Below are 18,554 nucleotides of genomic sequence, written 5' to 3' on the forward strand. Positions count from 1 at the left end.
TTTATCAGCTCAATATGTTTCCAGCAGCTCTTCTGTGCTACTTACAAAAACAAAAGTAACAACCACATCTGCTGGAAGAAAATGATATACTTGTCTGAATTCTTTGGTTCAGTGATTTCTCTCCTTGAATTCTGCTTGTACTTTGTGCCTGAACAAACTTTTGTTACGCTGTTATTACCTGTTTCCAGATAATGGTGGCAACTATTTTCTGTTACTAGTGGTTTTTTTTAAAGTAATAAACAGTGTTTTCCAAAAATTACCTGAGAAACTGCAATTTGGTAAGTATATATTCTTGCTAAATTCCTTTTTTCTCAATAGGGCCATGGATTCTTTTTCACATGAAATCTTGAGTATCTTCTTCCCCAGCAGCTTGGCCATCCTTCTCAATAGCTCCTTAAGAACCAGCTGGCTAATTTAATACTTCCATTTTTAGGGAGATGGATGGAAACCAAATTTACTTTACTATTCAGAAATCAACCCAAGAAAATACTCCTCCTTTTCCAATTGCACTGGTTTTGTTATCTCTTTTCACACTGTTGTCACTTCTTAGGAAAACTGTGTAGAGCCTGAACATACGTAACACAGGCAATCTATGTTGTTCTAAACCAGTTTGGCAACATGTAAAATACAGCTTTCAGAAACAGACATATTCAGTAAATGGAATGAGATCCTTTCATGTAAGGTACAACAAGAAAAAAGCTGCAAGGTGCAAATGAGAACTTTCGTGGAGCTGCTTCTAGGTGTTTTATGAGTAAGTGGTAAGTGTGAGTAAGTGTGCAGCAGTTCTGGTAACAAATCCTGGTACCTATATTTATACTCTGGCAAGTAAAACAACATGAAAAAGTATTAGCATTGTTTACTTTTGTAAAGGAAAGGTAAAAAATCTGTATCACTGACCTAAATTGATGTTTTTACCAAAGAGGTGTTAGAAGGAAAAATGTACTTCAAAAATAATTAAAATTGGTTTGTTGTCCTTCCTAAAGTCACTTTATTATTTTTTGAAGGTCTTGTATGATGAAAACCATGTCAACTGCACTTCTCATGGATCTGTAAGCCTCAGCTATAGCAGTGATGGACATGGTGGTTTATGGACATAAAATTAACATTGTAAGCATTCTGGTACCTGTCTTTTCTGGTGCTTAAGCCCTTCCCATTTCATTAAATTATTATTATATTTTCTAAACTACACAGGAAAAATCACAAATTTTCTATTTCAAGTCAGACAGATCAATGAATAGCTTTATAATGGATCACAGTATTTAACTGTAATAATTATTAAATTACAGGGGAAACCCACTACTAAATGGTACTTCCAGCTCCCTGAAAATGTAGAAATTCTTTGTGAAAATGTAAGTGCATTATAAACAAATTCCGAATTCTCACTAATTAAGTTTTGCCTGCAAAATTCAGTTTTTGATCAAAGCTCCTCAGAACATGGTTCTTCTTGGACTTACAAAACCTTGAAGAGGAAACATGAAATGTGTAGATATTCTGCATGTTTATGCAAGACATTTCTTGCTTTGAACTATGGTTCTTTTCCTGTGACCTAAATGTTTGTGCAGTTTAAGATACCACAACTGCATTGGCTTGAACCAATCTCAGTTCCGCAAAAAACATTATTTTGGTTGCATGTTGACACAAATACATAACAAATCAGATATTCTAGTCCTGGGATGGAACTTACTTGCTAGTCTTGGTAGCATTCAGTTCTCTTCTTCCCTTCATTCCAGTTTGTGTATTTGGTATTTGCATTTACTGTATAGGAACACATATTGTGCTTTTAGTTTTGTCCTTTTCTGTGCAGAAGTATTACTGACACAGTAAGCTGAAAAATCTATACTGTGTACAAAACAGATGTGGATTTCATTTGTGAGCCACATGGAAGTGACAGATTTCAAAGGGAGATATTTATGTATTATGCTATGCTGATGTTGTGGCTTAATTTGAGAATTTTACTATTTTTATATTTTGCTTTTCAAAAACCAGACCATTAATTCAAGATCAAGACACATATACAGGTATTTCATATGTAAATAGGATACAGATATGTGTATACAGACATGTATAGTCATAGGCAATGCATGTCATGCTAAGAAAGTACTGTAAATGTTTACCATTCCATGTTACTGTCAGCACAAATATTGACTCAACACAGCTTCTTATTTTGACGAAAATGCAAAATTATGTATATTTTTAAAAGTATGCATAAAATACTTTGCTAGAAAGCATAAGAATTTCCATTTGAAACAACATAATGGAAAAATAGTGTCTTACAAGGGTGTTCATACCAGCCAAACAGACGCTATTTTTTCTGCCGTTGCTTCTTTAAAACAAAACTAAAAAAGAATTGAAACAAATCAACCTACAAATCCTTTATAGATGATTTCAAGTTGACAGGTTTGAATATATTATGTTAACTCTGCATCGGTTTTCATACATCATCCTTTACTTTGGTCCGGTTGAAAATTACACAACGCATAAATTAGCTTTAAACAAGTTTTGAATCAGCCTGGAACTAGTTTTCAAATTAAAGAGCCGTCAGTATATTACATCGTACTGTCATTTTATTACCTAATCAATTCTGTGTGGCCTGAGGTAGAAAGAAAATGGATGCTGTCTTCATTTGCAAAGGGTTTATCTCTCACACCAGGCTGTGAAAACATGACTGCAGTAATGAACTGGAAGCCAAAGTTACTAACAAAGACTTCTAATAGTAACAAAGTAGAAATATTTGTCCACCTTTAGACTTACAAAAGGGGGAGGGGTAGAAAAGCCCTTTCTGAAACATGAAGACAGCTTCTCATAGCTGAAGCACTATGGGATGAAATTAGCACATTTTTATTGAAGTGCTGAAGTGCTTGGTAGCCTCACAGAGTGTCATCTTCAGTGCTGCACAAAAAAAGCCTTCCTGGGTCAGACCAACAGTGCCTCTCCAGCCCAGACTATGGAACACCATTCCAGCAGCTATCAACCACTCCCACTGCCCTTATTCTCTCTTACACCCCAGGGAGCATACTTTGAAAGTATTCACAACATCTTGGCCAGAATTTGGGAAAATCTGGTGCAGACAAGATATTTGTAGCTCTCCACAGTTCACAGGTGGCCAAAGTAAACCTCCAGGAGAAATGCAGAGTTTTCAATCTCTGATGCAGAGATCTCAATCTATTTAGATATGAGATCAATCACTTCCTGTTCCTTAGATTTTACCCTGTGTTAGTTAATGAGGCAAGAATATGGGCTTTAAACTTTTAAGTCAAGCTCCACAGTTGCGAAATTTCCCTTCCTCTTTCTATTCTGCCTTTGTCACTCCATGCTGATTTTATTTAACATCTGACAATCTCCTCTCTCCTGCCCTCTCCAAAGATAGGAAATTACAAATGCAACCTCTCACATCCATGTGCTAACCTCCTACGCTGCCAGTCACAGAGGCAACGCCAAGGACAATAGTCCTTGGCTTTTTTTTCTCTTTCTTGAGAAGGGGATGATGACTTCTATGTTTATACACTGTTAAAACAACAGGGTTTCATTCTCAGCTCACTCTGAAACCACCTCAGTTCAGGTAATAAACCTTAAGCTAGCCCTAAAACCTCTGCCTTCTTTTAAAGACAGAAACAAACCTTTTAAAGACAGAAACAAACCTTTCATAATTCTCTGTTTTCCAAATATAGAAACTTAATTACATTTGTTAGCCTTGCATTAGTTTTGCTATTTTTCTTCGAATACCCTGTGCATTGTGAAAGAACTAATAAAGTTACAAGAAGCTTCCAATAAATACCCATCTGTTCCAATTTATTATCCCTCTTCCAATAAACTACAGCACTGACAAAGCATGCTTACATCTTTGAAATCTACCTAGATTTCCAAGTGCAAAGGGTAAATTCCCACCTGTACTGTTGTTTTAAAATAAGCATGTTACTATTGTTAACATTTTACTAGAAGTGTTTGAAGTATTTTACTAGCAGTTGAAAGTATGAAAGTAAACAGGGTCATCTGTTTTCTCTGGATTCCTTCTTCAAATGGAAAAAAATCATTTACATATATTTAAAGCTAGAAAGAACACTCTCAAAATAATGTTTTTCATATTTATTCTTCCAACTTTATCACATGCAAATAGAAACAGCAAACAGGAGAATATTTTACTATTTGAAGGTATTATCATTCACTGACCTCTGGAACTTGAATTAGTTTCCCCCTTCTAACTCACATATTTTACTACATTTCCATTACTCAGTGTACGAACCCTACCTCTCTTGGGAATGAATTTTCCACTTTCCAAATCAAGTTTCCCTACTGTATTTTCCTTTTACTTTCTCATCATTCACTATTCCTCAACATTCAAAAGCTATTCTTTTAGCTACCTTTTCAATAGCTATTTTTTCTGACCCCGGAATTCTTTGAACTGTATTAAAAATCAACTCTTAAAATACTGTAATTAATAAAACCACATTAGAATACAAAAAAAGGGAATTAAACTTCAAATTATAAACTCATCAGGCTAATCTCTTCTTGTACGTATGAAATAAAGAATACAACTTTCCTGTTACTGTCACGGATTAAAGCCAATGATCACAGTGGCTCAAACTACTGGCAAAAAATGTGTGTACTAAAATGTATATCATCACCAACAATTTTTAGAATTTCTTCACTAAAGGGAAAAAGCCAATATCTATCTTTTTTTTTGTGTTAAATCTCCTATGTCTTGCATAATTTGGTAATTATCTGGTGCACCAGAGCAACAGATTTCATATGAATATCCTTTTGAAGGATATTAATATACTGACAAGACTGCTGTACTATGCCATTATCACTGCATGTAAGAGTAAGTCGATACTTTTTTCCCTTTTTTTTTGTCCACACTGCTTTCTTCCTATATATTGTTCTGCTATTTTTTTCAAGTTATGAATTAGGTTACAGGCATATACTATAGCCTAGAAAATTATTTTTGTCCTCATTTTATACTTTAGAGACTTTAAAGAAGTTATTTTATGGAGTTCTAAAACCTCTTTAAGGCAGTACACACATAATTCATTACTGCTGGATCAGGATTTTTCATCTTCCCTGTGCCTGTTTTGTACAGCTCTGGTCTCTCCAACTCTTTTTTCCACCATCTAAAAATCCAAAAAACCCCGGAGTTGCAAAACAAATTGTCAAACACAGCACAAGCATCTACAGTCACAGGAAGTGTGGTGCTTACTGTGTAGCTGTATGTACGTTGCATATAACTGCAATTGTTGACTTCCACATATTCAACATATTTACAAAGCCATCTGATATCACTCCTGGAAGGCAGTGCTGCAGCTACAACTGATGCATTAGTAAGGCTAACATTTGGGTTTGCAGTTGTCTGCTTCCTTTAGCAATGTATTATTCCTTCAGAAATTATCAAGGGCAGACCACAGCAATCCATTCATATAGTCTCCCTAGAAGAAAGTTTTACCCAGTTGTATTTCTTTTCAAATCATGTTTAAATTGCTCCAAACTTTCCATGCTTTTGGATTGCTGAGGCGGTGACAATTTGGGAGTAAGGTACAGCACCAAACTTACTTTCACCTCTCAGGGTCAAGCTGCACATTTGCACAATTTATGGTCGAAATAGTTTGCTTTAGAGTTCACTTCAGCAGCTTGGGAGAAAGCATACACAAAATTGCTCACAATATTTGGCTAATACTTAACTTGAACGAGAAGATTGAGCACTTGAGATCTCTGCTCTAAAAAGCAGCTGCTTTATTCTAACAAAAATAGAATGTCGCTCAGAAAAGGCTTTCTTTCAAGCACACAATCTTCAGATATTATGCATCAGCATGCAGAGTGTGTCTGTCAGATGTTGGAACAAAGCTTTAAATTGTACCATCTAACTTAATTCTCAAGACAGGGTCAGCAGATTCATGGGGTTGTTTGGTTTTTTTTCATCTTGAGAAGTCCTTTAAGTAATATTTATTTAGCTCCTTACATCTTCATCAGCACTGATTCTTGCTTTTCAACTCCTTGAAGTCCAGCTTTTCCCAACATAATGCAAAACAGAGTGATATTAAAATGTGTGATCACCAAAAGCATCACAAAATCGTCAAAGGCTACTTATTAAATCAAGACTGGTTTTCATCTCTCCTCATTTCCAGAATATTTTTCGAGTAACAAGATGAAATAAAGAAAAGGATTGCACAGTACATAATTTTTTGCAGTCTAAGTTTATTACACAAGTTTTATAGCTCTCTAAACTATCCTTACATGGCACTCACTTATCTGCTTGTTGTTTCAGAGGTTTTTCTATAACTGTTTTACCCTGCTCTGCGGGAAGGCTCTCTGTGTGTCCTCCACATCCTCCTTTCCACTTTGCTTCAACCCTTTTTGTTTTAATTCACCCCACTCTCCCCTGTAAGGGTTTCTGTGTATTCCCCAAGTAGAATTTTCTCATTCTTATGAATGTGTGTGTGCTTACAGTTCCCCTTTTACACTAAGGGTGCTTCTTTCTCTCCCCTTATTTTTGTTATCGTGCTTTTCTCTCTCCTGCTCCTCCTTTCTCTCTCTCTCTATTCCTAAAAGGTACCATCATTTATTTTGAACTGAAAAAGCAGAAAAGTAAAACATTAATTCAAGGCTATAAAAATATTTTTAGAGAATGAATCTATCATTTCTTAAAAAAAACCTTTCTATAAAAATGTTTCCTATACCCTACTTCTCAGATCTAACATCTGAATGTGCCATATTAAAAAAAAATACCTTGGTCATCCTTTAAGAAGCTTCAAACAAATCTTAGGAACACTGTTCTGTGAGTGCCCCTGATTTATTCACTCATGCTGGTTGCTAATATAATTAAAAAAAAATTTCCAGATAACATTATACCACTAAATAGACATACATACTCTTATTAATATAAAGTAGCCAGCTAAAACAGTAGGTTATTTTACGCTGTCACACTGAGCTGCACAGACAACGGGATGCTTACTAAAAAGGGAACGAACAGCCCAGTTGACACAGTTTAAGATGTGACACTAATCAGCCATTTTTTGCTGAGCTCATGGGAACTGAAAGGTCACAACTACTGCTGCAGCTTTAAAGCACCCTTAGAAAGGCCTAGAAACTCCTCATTCTTCCCTAATTAAGAACACTGCAAATGATACATGGAACGATGAAACTAAATTCATGCGAAATGTCAACTTTACTGCCTTGTTTCTAAGGCATATATATATTTTCCCTGTGATTTTTTTTAGGTTTGGGTGTGATTCTTTTTTTGTTTGGTTGGGTTATTTTAACAGATTATATCTACTAGACAAAATTCCTTTCTATGTTTCTCATCTGTAGTAGAAAACACACACCAAGTACCCTACTCTTAAATATGATTGCTTAACATTGTAGACCAGATGATTTCAGTTAAAAGCATATGAATACACTGCTTACATACATATACAAATTATAAAACTTCATACCCAGCAGTATATACTTGTGTATTCATTTTTAGGTTTTTAATCTTGAGAGTACTAATATTTGAATTTCACAAATTATCAAAATAGGAATGAAACAACTTTTATAGTCAATGAAACCGAAACACAAACATACCTTTGATACAGCATACGTAAGAGTCACTTCGTACCAGTAAACTGTGGGGTGATAGGAACAGCTCTTTAGACCAAAGAAGCTGGTGTTGAGGATCAGCCAGGTGTACAATACACATTGCAAAGATAGTGTCATGAAGACGGTATGCCCATTAGCAGTCAGAATACATCCTCGGCTTCAGTGCCCCTTGACAGGCACTCGCTTGGCACAATCTTGGAACCACTCCATAATGTGAACCAAAGTTTAGCAATTGGTGGCAACTGGGTAACTCCTTTCAAAAATGAATTTCTGACCTTAACCAAAATGCTAAGTTAAATATATACTAAGATATCTCAGAATAAAATCTGTTAAGATCAGCATACAAGAATGTAGAACCATTTAAACTAACAATAGGAATTTTCAAAATAACAGGGTATTTTAAACGCCAGCTTGATTCAGAATTCAGCAGTACTACCCTGGATCATCAACAGTTCCCTTCCTCCTTCTGAGATTCACTACACTGAAGGCTCTCTGGGGTTTAATAACTGTCCCTACCTTTTTTCCTTTTTATTTCTTCCCAAATTATAAAAAGAAAAAAGAGATAGACACACTGAATGCCTTATTTTCAGATGATGGTTTGACTGTTGCCCTGAATTAAATGGTGAACACATTCCATCATCATAGGGAAGATCCTGGTTCACTTCTCTCTTCCTCTTCTTACAGGGGTTCAAAATCATATTTCCCAAGGGATTGCTTAAGTCATCTTACTATTCTTTATCTGAAGCAGTCACTTTGCATGGAAGAATGAATCAGTGGGTAAAATGATTCATGGTGTATTAACCAGCATATCTATTGTCTTCTATTTAACTATTTTTATATAAAGGAGCTTTTCAGTCTCTGTCTATGCTGTATCCAGAAAGCACATAAACAATAGGTCAACAGTTCATTCAGTGAGATAATAAATAACAGATTAATAAATCACAGCTCCCATATCTCAATATTTTTGTATTTTCTCATAATTACCTTTAAATGTAAGATTCTTGAAGCTATCCTTATGTGAAAACAGACATCTTCAAGAAGTTCCTTACCACCAGCTAGTTACAAAACAAAGTATTTAGAGCATCATTTTGCTCCGAAATTCCTCTGCCTTGTGCAGTACATTTAACCTAAAGAAGCAGTGGAGATATGTGGTAGAACAAAATGGTAGGGCAAACTGCATCTTCATGTAATACACAATATACTTGTAAATATTAGTACCTGATATATGTCCTTATTTATTGCAGAGGACCAGTTACAGACTTAATATTCATTATGTCAATGACTGTCTCAATCTGCTGACACCCTTCTACTTCCAAAAATAAATGTGATGTGTTTAACTCATTTGAAGTACACTTGTATGTACCTTCCATAAATATTGAGTTATCTTGCTATTTCCTTTTTGATAGTTTTTTTCTTTGGCTATTTGCCCCATATCTGAAAGGATACCATCTGCCCTTCAGTCTTCACGAGATTAGCAGCTAAAAGAAATCTTGATATCTACAGATTCCAACGTTTTCCACACACCAAATCTTTTGGTACTGTTTGTCGCAGCTGAAATACACTTAAGACTTTTCAAACATGCACAAAGGTGTTTCAAACCACTGAACCAGATAATAATTTTCAACCGTTATCAAAACACGTTTACTAAAAAATCTCAGATAAACTTAACTGCTACCAGAATTTAACAACGCATTATACATTTTAAAGGTTTTGTGAAAATCTTTTCAAAAGCCACCTTAAAATTTTATATAATATTTGTGCATTTTCCTGGTAGAGCTGATTGTAATGCTCTTGCAGCTATATTCTCACACAAGCTATCTGTTGAGCCAATTTTAAGAGGACGGAACTTTTCTGCCACAGAATGCTAAAATCCAAGCGATGAGACACTCCTTTGAGGAGAAAGTGGCTGACACAGCACAAATCAGCAATGCCCAGCTGTTTTCTGCAAAATGTGATTAAATGTGGCTGGCACTAAGAATTTCTGTTTGACGATGGCAACTGAATCTCACTTCCACTATCGAATACAATGACGAAAAGCAAATCTTGACTTTACTAGAATTCATTACTTGCTTAGCACTTCATAAAATGGCACTGTTTCTGGTTTCTTACCCCATCTTCTTTCTCTCCTGGTTCAATATGATTAGATTTTGCCCAAGCAGCATTAGCAATTTATACTGATGAGTGACACATTATGCAAAATGACATATATGGCTGCATTTCTTTGGAAGATTTGAAAATAAAATCAACCTTGAAAGTAAACATGAGCACTTAATTGGGCAACTACAATAATGTGTTCAGATTTTATCCTGAGATTAACAATTAAAGATCTAATTCTTGTTCTGTCATAGAGAATACGATAACAGGTGATGTCCCACGATAATTTGCAACGTAATAAACCTGGACTACTGAGGATTTAAAATATATAATTCTTCTTTAATTATATACCTTCTAGTTCTATGTAAAACAAAAGGCAAGAAATATATTTCTAGGTAAAGAAATTTATCTCAGAAATATGGTAACAACAGAACAGTGCTTCGCAAAATTAGAGTGGAACAGGATGGCACCAGCCTCCAGACATATCTTTGCACATCAGGAGTTACTGTTTATGTCACTGCAAAGAACATACCTCACTATTTTCCGTTGACTGTTTAATTTTTCATAAATATTCAAACAAAAAAAAGATTGTGTACAACAGAAATGTCAGAGCTTTTTTGTTAATACTGCCCTCTTGGAATCTTATATCATCTAACCCAAGAATTTAATCAAGACTTAAAAGGTTTAAAAATTCAAAAGCCAATTACAAGCTTTTCATTCACACTTTTTTTCAGACACTTCAAAAATCAAAGTATCTTCTACTAATTAAGTAAATAAAAATCAAAATTTCCAATAGGATTGTTGATTGAAAGTAGTGATGGTCAATTGCAACTTATTGCTAGATTTGTTTATGGCTCCACTGTCAACATGACACCCCTAAGTATCGATACCCAAAAGGTTCATTATTTTAGGAACTCTAGAAGTAGGAAGACAACTGGATTGATTAAGTACATCTGAATGTTCATCAGTGGTGTAAGATATTATGCTTTGGCAGCTACAGTGTAGTTACTTTCACACACGTGTATTTTCTTTTTGTTGACTTCACTTGAAAAGGAATGTAAAATGGAGAAAACTTGCAGTAAAACTACTATCTCTGTGTCTTTCACATTTCCATACAGCATCTTCAACGAGCAAAATTCAGTCACAATGCTGCCCGATATTGTAAATATCTACAAATTGATTTTTAAAAGCAAGAAAGTCTCCAGTTCTGTAAGAAGCAAGCAATCTTCTTTCCTCTGTCCTTCCCAGACACTACTCCTCTTTCAGCCTTCTCACATTCTTTGAGAGTATGCATAGCTGCATACCAAAGAGGAAGATATAAAATCTTTCTGTTGTGGGGTGCTGCTCAGGGCTGAAAAAGTGCTCTTGTTTTTTGTTCTCTCATGCTGTGCTAGCATAAAACCACATTCAGTGGCTTTACTTCAATCTTGACACTAGCTGATTTCTGAATTTTCCCCATTGCAGCTAGGTCCCAGCAGAGATTTCTTGCCACTCAGTATTACAGTAGCAGGCAATGTAGGCTGTAAATTCATTCTGTCATGGCTTAGGAAGAGTAAGTCACAATTCAGTAGCAGAGCTATTGCCCAGATAAACCATAATTGTAAGCAGATTTTGTTAGAAGCATAACTTAAAGAAGGTACAGAGTAGCAGCGGCATTTCTAACAGCTGCCCATGAAGAAATTTTGCTTCCTTAACCATTACCTTCGAGTAATATTTATTATAACTAAACTAGATATTTAGTCATTTAAATATTAGACTGTATACATTCAGATTACATGCATTAAAAATGTACAAGCACTATGCTGTTCATGATTTGTTTCCAGCACTTTATTAATCAGGGACCTCTTAAACGTTCCACTGGCAATTGAACATGGGTGTGCATTTTAACCAAAGTGGTAATTAATGACCAAGCTCATTTCTAAATTCAGTCATCCTTTTTTTAACTTCAGTAACATATTTTTAGTCACAAAAAAGCAAAATTATCAAGACAACTCATGAAAAGGAGGACTACTTCAGTAATGATTTGATTCGTGTGACACTCACAACGCCTTGTGAAAAAATAATTTGCTTCACTTTTGTGTTGTGTTTGCATGGCAAGGTTTGGGCAGCAGGGTGGGGGGCTGCAGGGTTTGCTTCTGTGAGAAGCTGCCAGAAGCTTCTCCTATGTCTGACAGAGCCAATGCCAGCTGGACCCACTACTGACCAAGGCTGAGCCCATCAGCAACAGTGGCAGTGGGGATAACGTATTTAAGAAGGGGGGAAAACCTGCTCAACAGCACCTGGAGAGAGACGAGTAAGAGAAGCAACTCTGCAGACACCAAGGTCAGTGAAGAAGGAGGAGGAGGTGTTCCAGGCGCTGAAGCAGACATTCCCCTGCAGCCCGTGATGCAGACTATGGTGAGGCAGCTGTGTCTCTCCAGCCCACAGAGGTCCATGGGGGACCAGAGATCCACCTGTACCCCGTGGAGGACCACATGTTGGAGCAGGTGGATGCCCAAAGGAGGCTGTGACCCTGCGGGAAGCCTGTGCTGGAGTAGGCTCCTGGCAAGACCTGTGAACCCATGGAGAGAGGAGCCCACACTGGAGCAGGTGTGTTGGCAGGACTTATGACTCAGCTGGAGCAGCCTGTTCCTGAAGGACTGCACCTTGTGGAAACTGGCACATGCTGGAGCAGTTTTGGGAAGAACTACTGCTCTCACACCAAGACAAAGAATGTGTGCAAAGTTTCAGCTTTGGAAAAAAACTCTATATTGTTGAGTTGTTTATGAAAAAGAGTGAATAAAGCTAAGCAGCAAAGGGATTTCTTCCTTCTCCTGCATAGCAAAAAATATGGTGAAGAAAATGAACTTGGAAACCAAATAATTTTTGGAACAAGTACCATTAAAAGAGGTCTTTTCTCTTCTTTTGACAAAAAAATCTCATTTAAAACTGCAGTGCATAGTTTAAGTCCAAATTTTCTAAAAATATGCCACTTGCAAAAGAGATCCTTAGCAGGTTTATTTTAACTGCTGGCTTTTGTCAAAGTGTAATGCAAGAAAAAGTTATGTATTTCACTTTGCACTCCTAATTAATAGTTTATTTTTTATAATACTTTTTGATCTATCCCACTGTTATCTTTCAGAATCAGAAATCCGGTTTTGCATTCGAAACAATAATACATTTTACAAAAAATCTCTATATTCCACTTTCTTTAAACTTCTTTCTGGTATTAGCTGCACAGTCACCTGCCAAAGAGAGATCTGTTCCGACAACGTTATGGGAAAGACAATGTTATATTGTATTGCTCATTTTCTACTACAAAATTTTATACAGTTAAGATGCACCTAAAAAGTACAAGCTCTAGAAGCCCATGATGAGGATCTGGCAGTCAGTACCAGGGAATATTTGAACTGGTAAAATTGATTTTGATGTAGAGAAGAATTAAAATATTTAAAACAAGTATCTGCTCCAGAAATATTTTACAGCGTTTAACCTTTTTTTTTTTTTTTCATTAAAACCTAAGCCTCCCATCTACACTATGGGAATCTCCTGCCAACTAAGTGTATGTGAATGTTTGGATTAACTTGGGGATTTCAGAGCAAATAACTTATCCACTATTCATTAATCAAGTCCCATCTTCGGTTAATTTCAAGGCTGATTATTTTTGGAACATTTTATGATATAAATTATTCATTACATAGATGTGTTATACCTGTTTGCCAGAAAATAACAGAGGCTGTGCCAACTCATTTTTTTAAAAAAAATATGATACCTGGGAAGCAAATATTACAACACATTTGGCAATACTTCAGCCAACTAATAAGAATTGCCATACACTGCAATTTCACCCTTTTTCGACACTCTTGATAGTGAAATTAATTTCTCTACCAAAGTTTGGCATTACTGAAGTTATAAAAACAGGGCATAAGTGGTGTAAGGACTTCTGTTAAATCTTTACAGGGTTTTATAGACTTGGTCAATTTGCTCATTTTTAAGGAAATCATTACATTGCCAATGTCTTACTGCTCGTCAGAAACCTAGGAAAACCACATATTTGCCAGCTGTATTTTAAAAAACATCTTTCTTTCTATATCACACAAGAAACCGAAGTCCTAATTAAACTGTCCTCAACAAACTTTTAAACATATAAATACACACAAAAATGTTTAACTCAATCATTCTTGATGACCATAACATAGATCATAATATTTGCACTGGTGGGAGACAACTGCAGCCCGTGAATTGCACTATGTAATTTGTTTTTCTGTAAACTACCTTGAAATAATCCTAAATTAGGGCTGAAAAATGTTGCATAGAAACTGAACTTTTTTTCCCATTATATTATGTTCTGCTTGAACCAGCAAGCAGATTTATTAGCAGTATTCTTTTATCATTCTTCAGCTGCAATGCTGTGGGCTGTGATGGCAGTACGTTTGCTTCTATGTTCTGTCCTCAAAAGAAGGTGCAACAATCTCTCTGATGTAAGGTGACTAAATGAGGGTTACCCTTTGTCAGAATATGCAACTGAAGCAAATCTGAACTAATTCAAAAGACTTTTAAGGATTTTTTTGGTATATGTATTTTAAAATGTATTTTAAATATAACTGTAAAATTGCATTGTATGACAAAATATAGCACATATAAAACATATTTAAGGCATTATTAAGCATTATATTACTACTGTGTGCCAACCTCATATGTTACATCCAAATAGTGTTTTCTTGTATATATAAAAAGTTAAAGATATTGGTTAAATTGAAAATGTTTCGTTCAGACTGTTTAGTAAAAGCCCAGATAAAGTCTGTCTACGCAACGCTGATTCAATCATCTTCTATGTGTACTCAGGCAAGGAGAATTCCACCTAAACTGTAACCCTCACTAATCTAAACTACCTGTCTTGGCTTCCTCCTATTGCCAGTGGACAGGAAAAGGCAGCTCCAGAAAACAGCTCATCCAAATCTACAGAAAATGTCTAAAATAAGGGAGCAGTGCTGACATTTTGTAATAGGGAAGCCAAGACACATGGAGAGTAAGAAATAAAATTTCTATTAAATTACTCAATTTGCAATAGTCTACACCACATTGTTATGCACACTCAGTACTTTCAAAACACTGCTTACACTATCACCCACCAGCTCAGAGAATTCAGCATTTTTACAGGCTGGGCCTACGGATCCAAGCTGGGAAACAGCAAACAAGGAGAAAAAAATTACTAAACATTTGGAAATGTTAATTTTGTCTAGCACTCACAGGAGCTCTGGGGTGAGACAAAAATAAAATTCAATTTACTGGTATCAACTCAACTACTTCAAATATAAGGTCAAACATTCTTTTTCCCATTTCTGAAATCATCGCTTTAGTTCTCGTGCCCTGCAAAACCTAAATATCTCAACCCAAATTAATCCTTTTTAGTGACCCCCAACAGCTAAATCACAGAAGGCAGGGGTCCTATAGAAGAAGACAAAAAAATCATAACATGAAGTGATTAAAGGCTGCAAAGTCCCACATAGCCACAAAAGGACTTAGAGTGCTTCATGCCACCTTAATTTTGGTATTTCCTAACTTTTGAGAGATATCAGGATATCAGGAATTTTTGTTTTCATTGTTTAATTTTTAACACACTTGTACAAAACTACGTGTGTGAGGAAATGCTTCTTTAGTTTGGAAAAAAAGTCATAATGAAAAAGATGAAAATCCATAAACCATAACAAGACTGTCACCTGCACAACTCAGGAATAGATAAGACACTTCTGCACTACTCACAGGCCTTCTTAACCACCAACTTTATTTTTGACTAGAATACAATTCCATGGAATACAGGAATTAAATTGAATTGTACACTTTTTTCTTTTTATCTGACCAAATTTAAAGGTTTGAAATACATTTTGCATATCAAAAACTCTTTTAAACTTAAAACATTATTTCAAACATTATATTCAATAATTTAATATTACAGTGTCCAATTACATTTGCATATTCATTATGTGAAAGCAACATATACCCAAAGAAATGCTTGGAAAATAAGAAAAATCATCCACAATTGCTTTCCAACACAAAATGTGTACAAAAATATATTATTTGCCAGGCTTGGTGTGTCATGTATTTGTAGTTCCAGAAAATATTTCCTGAGGGGTTTAGATGAGAATTCTATGCATATATACTGACAATTTATTTCCACTGAAAAAATGCAATACAGTAAAAAGATGAAATAAAAGCAAACTAAACAGAAGTCTAGAGATAAGGCAGTTGATCTTGCAGCACTCAAATAATGACCCAACATGTACACTCTGCAGCATTTTGCAAAATAGATTGTATGTAAAGATGAGCAACCCAGCTACCATGGTCAGTGTAACCAGCATGATAATATGTTTAAACTCCTTACTGCCTTGGTCTTTTCAAATTTTAAAATTGGAGGAGAGATTTCAAACACTACTTTTCACTGGAAGGCAATAGAAAGGAGTCCACATCTAATAATATAGAGAGAGCTCATAGTGAGATCTTATTGTACATAATGAACAAATAGTCAGGCCACATTTATTCCTACTAAATACTACTACTACTACTAAATACTACCACGTCATAATATTGAGTAATTTGGTTTACGTTCTATTTATTTTATCTTTCTTAAATTTAACTAAAACAAGGCTCTATATTAAGTCTGAATACCACTAATACAATCTAGCAGGAACATTAAGATTTATAGTGCTGTTTGGCAACCCTGAAAGCACACTGTAATCCTTTTGCAGGGTAGATGGATAATGTTATAGAAATGGAGACCTTATAGGTTTATTTCAGCTTTCAAGTGATGTAACAAAATCTACAATGTTTTTGAGATGAGAGAGTTTGTCAGACCTTAGTAGTGAGCATTACCCATTCCACAGAAGGCTGACAGCAAGTATTACCAGCAGAGAAGCTGTTGCCCTCATGCCCTACAGCAAAGTCACTGTCTGTCTATTATCTGACAGGCAGGGTAATACGGGAATATGTTACACTAGTGGAAAAACTGACACAATTGCTGGAGAGTCCTATGACTACTATAAGAAAAATGGAAGTAGCATGTCCAGCACTTGTGCTAGATATCAAATTAAAGCATATGTTTATTACTGCTAAATTACATCACTTGTACTGCTGACACCTGCAAGTGCTTAGCAAAATCTGAAAATAAAATAGCATTATTCGTTGTCAGCAGAATGCAACTTTTCCTAAACATCTAAAATTGAAATTTGTAATTAGAAGTAAAAACTTCTAAGTAGTTGTTATATGCTACGCACTACAATCTCTCTTGTAACTGAAATAATGTAATTTACCTACCAATTATTTTCGAGGCCCAATACTGCTAATGAAGATATCATTGGGGAATTTTAAAATGTATAACAGCGATTTGTACTGGATCAAAAAAGATGAACAAAGTTGAAAGAATGAGAACTAAACAATAGTCTCCTTAGCCAAAGGAGGAAATTCAATTCCATTTTGCAGCTATAATCAATACAGGAAACTTCCCTGTGACACATCAAAAATTGGATGCAGTGAGTGACTGAGAGACTGAAACGGCTTGTAGCTCAGCCTTGCAATTCATCCACAGGTCAGGTAGAGTGCAGCAAATGACCCAACTTTCTCAACAATAGTCCTCTTCTGATCTCTATGCACATGTTTGAGAGGCTACACTCTCTAGAGTGGGGTAGAAAAAAGCCTTATCATATCGTCTTCTCCTGGCTGTGAAAAATCACAGATATATGATACACAAACCTAAAGCCATATAGAATTGTGAATTTGAAAATTATGAAGTACATAAGCAAAATCCTAATCCTTTTAAAAATACATTCTCATTAAGGCTGACAGAAGTTTAACTAATTTTTTTGAATTTGCTATGCAGTACAGTATAGAACAGAAAAAAGCTACTAAAAAAAGACTTTAAGGAACATAGAGGCCAATATAACTTTATCACAGAAATTTCTCTGCACAGTTGTGGAAAAGTTATAGGAAAATGACTAAACAAAACCACAAGGAGTCCCCATAAGACAATTTTTCGGTATCTTTCATATTTATTACATATTCACTCAAATGTAATGCAAATTGCCTGTGCTTGAAAGTGCAAGAGACTTTATTTAAATTTATGCATTTAAAATTTTTAAGAATGAAAAAGAAAATCAGATACAGTAACAAGCATTTTAAAAATTCATAATAATCACTACGATAACACAAAATAGATAATCATTCTATTGATAAAATTTATTTACTCTTGAAAACATTGTATTTTTCAACACATCTTAAAACTAATACACACCCTCCAATAAGTGAAGTCCATCGTACTTAATTTACTTGATAAAGTATTTAAAAAAAATTTATCTGGTGCACGGTGTGCTAATTTCCAGGAAAATGCAACTGGAAATTATAAACCCTGGGATTTTTCTATTTACTTGGAAGTCAAGAATACAGGAGATGAGAGATTTTAACTCATGTTATCAAGATCCCGTTTTAGTTTAAGCAGGTGATAGAAATTCAAAAACAATTTTAATTCACTCTTGGAATATTTCTTGCATGTAAGTGGTATTCAAGAAAGATTGCTGGATGTCCAAACTGTACTGGACAGCTAATTTCCCATGTCTGTCTTCCTACCTCCTTACAGAAGAAGAATTTGATTAATCCCCCAAGGGGAAACTGAATAACATATTTTTCCAATTGGAAAGGGACACAAGTGAGCCAAAAAATGATACCCCTCTCTGAGCATTTTGCATCCGTCGGTCATAAAAGTAATATCATGAAAGAGTTTAAGTATCCAAGTATGCTAACAGGTAACTTATGACAACATCTCTGCACAGCTGCATCCCTGTGTATCCAAATACTGACTCACCTCCTTACTAGTTAAAAGATTCTGCAAAATACAAAGAAAATGACAGAATAGCCTGTAAAAT

The 18,554-nt window shown here is 35.3% G+C and overlaps 1 protein-coding gene across 5 annotated transcripts in view; it reads right to left on the reverse strand.

The window, feature by feature from the left end:
- Nucleotides 1-18,554, reverse strand: part of PHF14 (PHD finger protein 14) — a 159,375-nt gene that overhangs the window by 34,239 nt on the left and 106,582 nt on the right. The gene's annotated exons all lie outside the window — the stretch shown is intronic.

This window comes from Manacus vitellinus, unplaced genomic scaffold, assembly GCF_001715985.3.
Source record: "Manacus vitellinus isolate BGI_N305 unplaced genomic scaffold, ASM171598v3 scaffold_3_pilon, whole genome shotgun sequence".
NCBI classification, from domain to species: domain Eukaryota; kingdom Metazoa; phylum Chordata; class Aves; order Passeriformes; family Pipridae; genus Manacus; species Manacus vitellinus.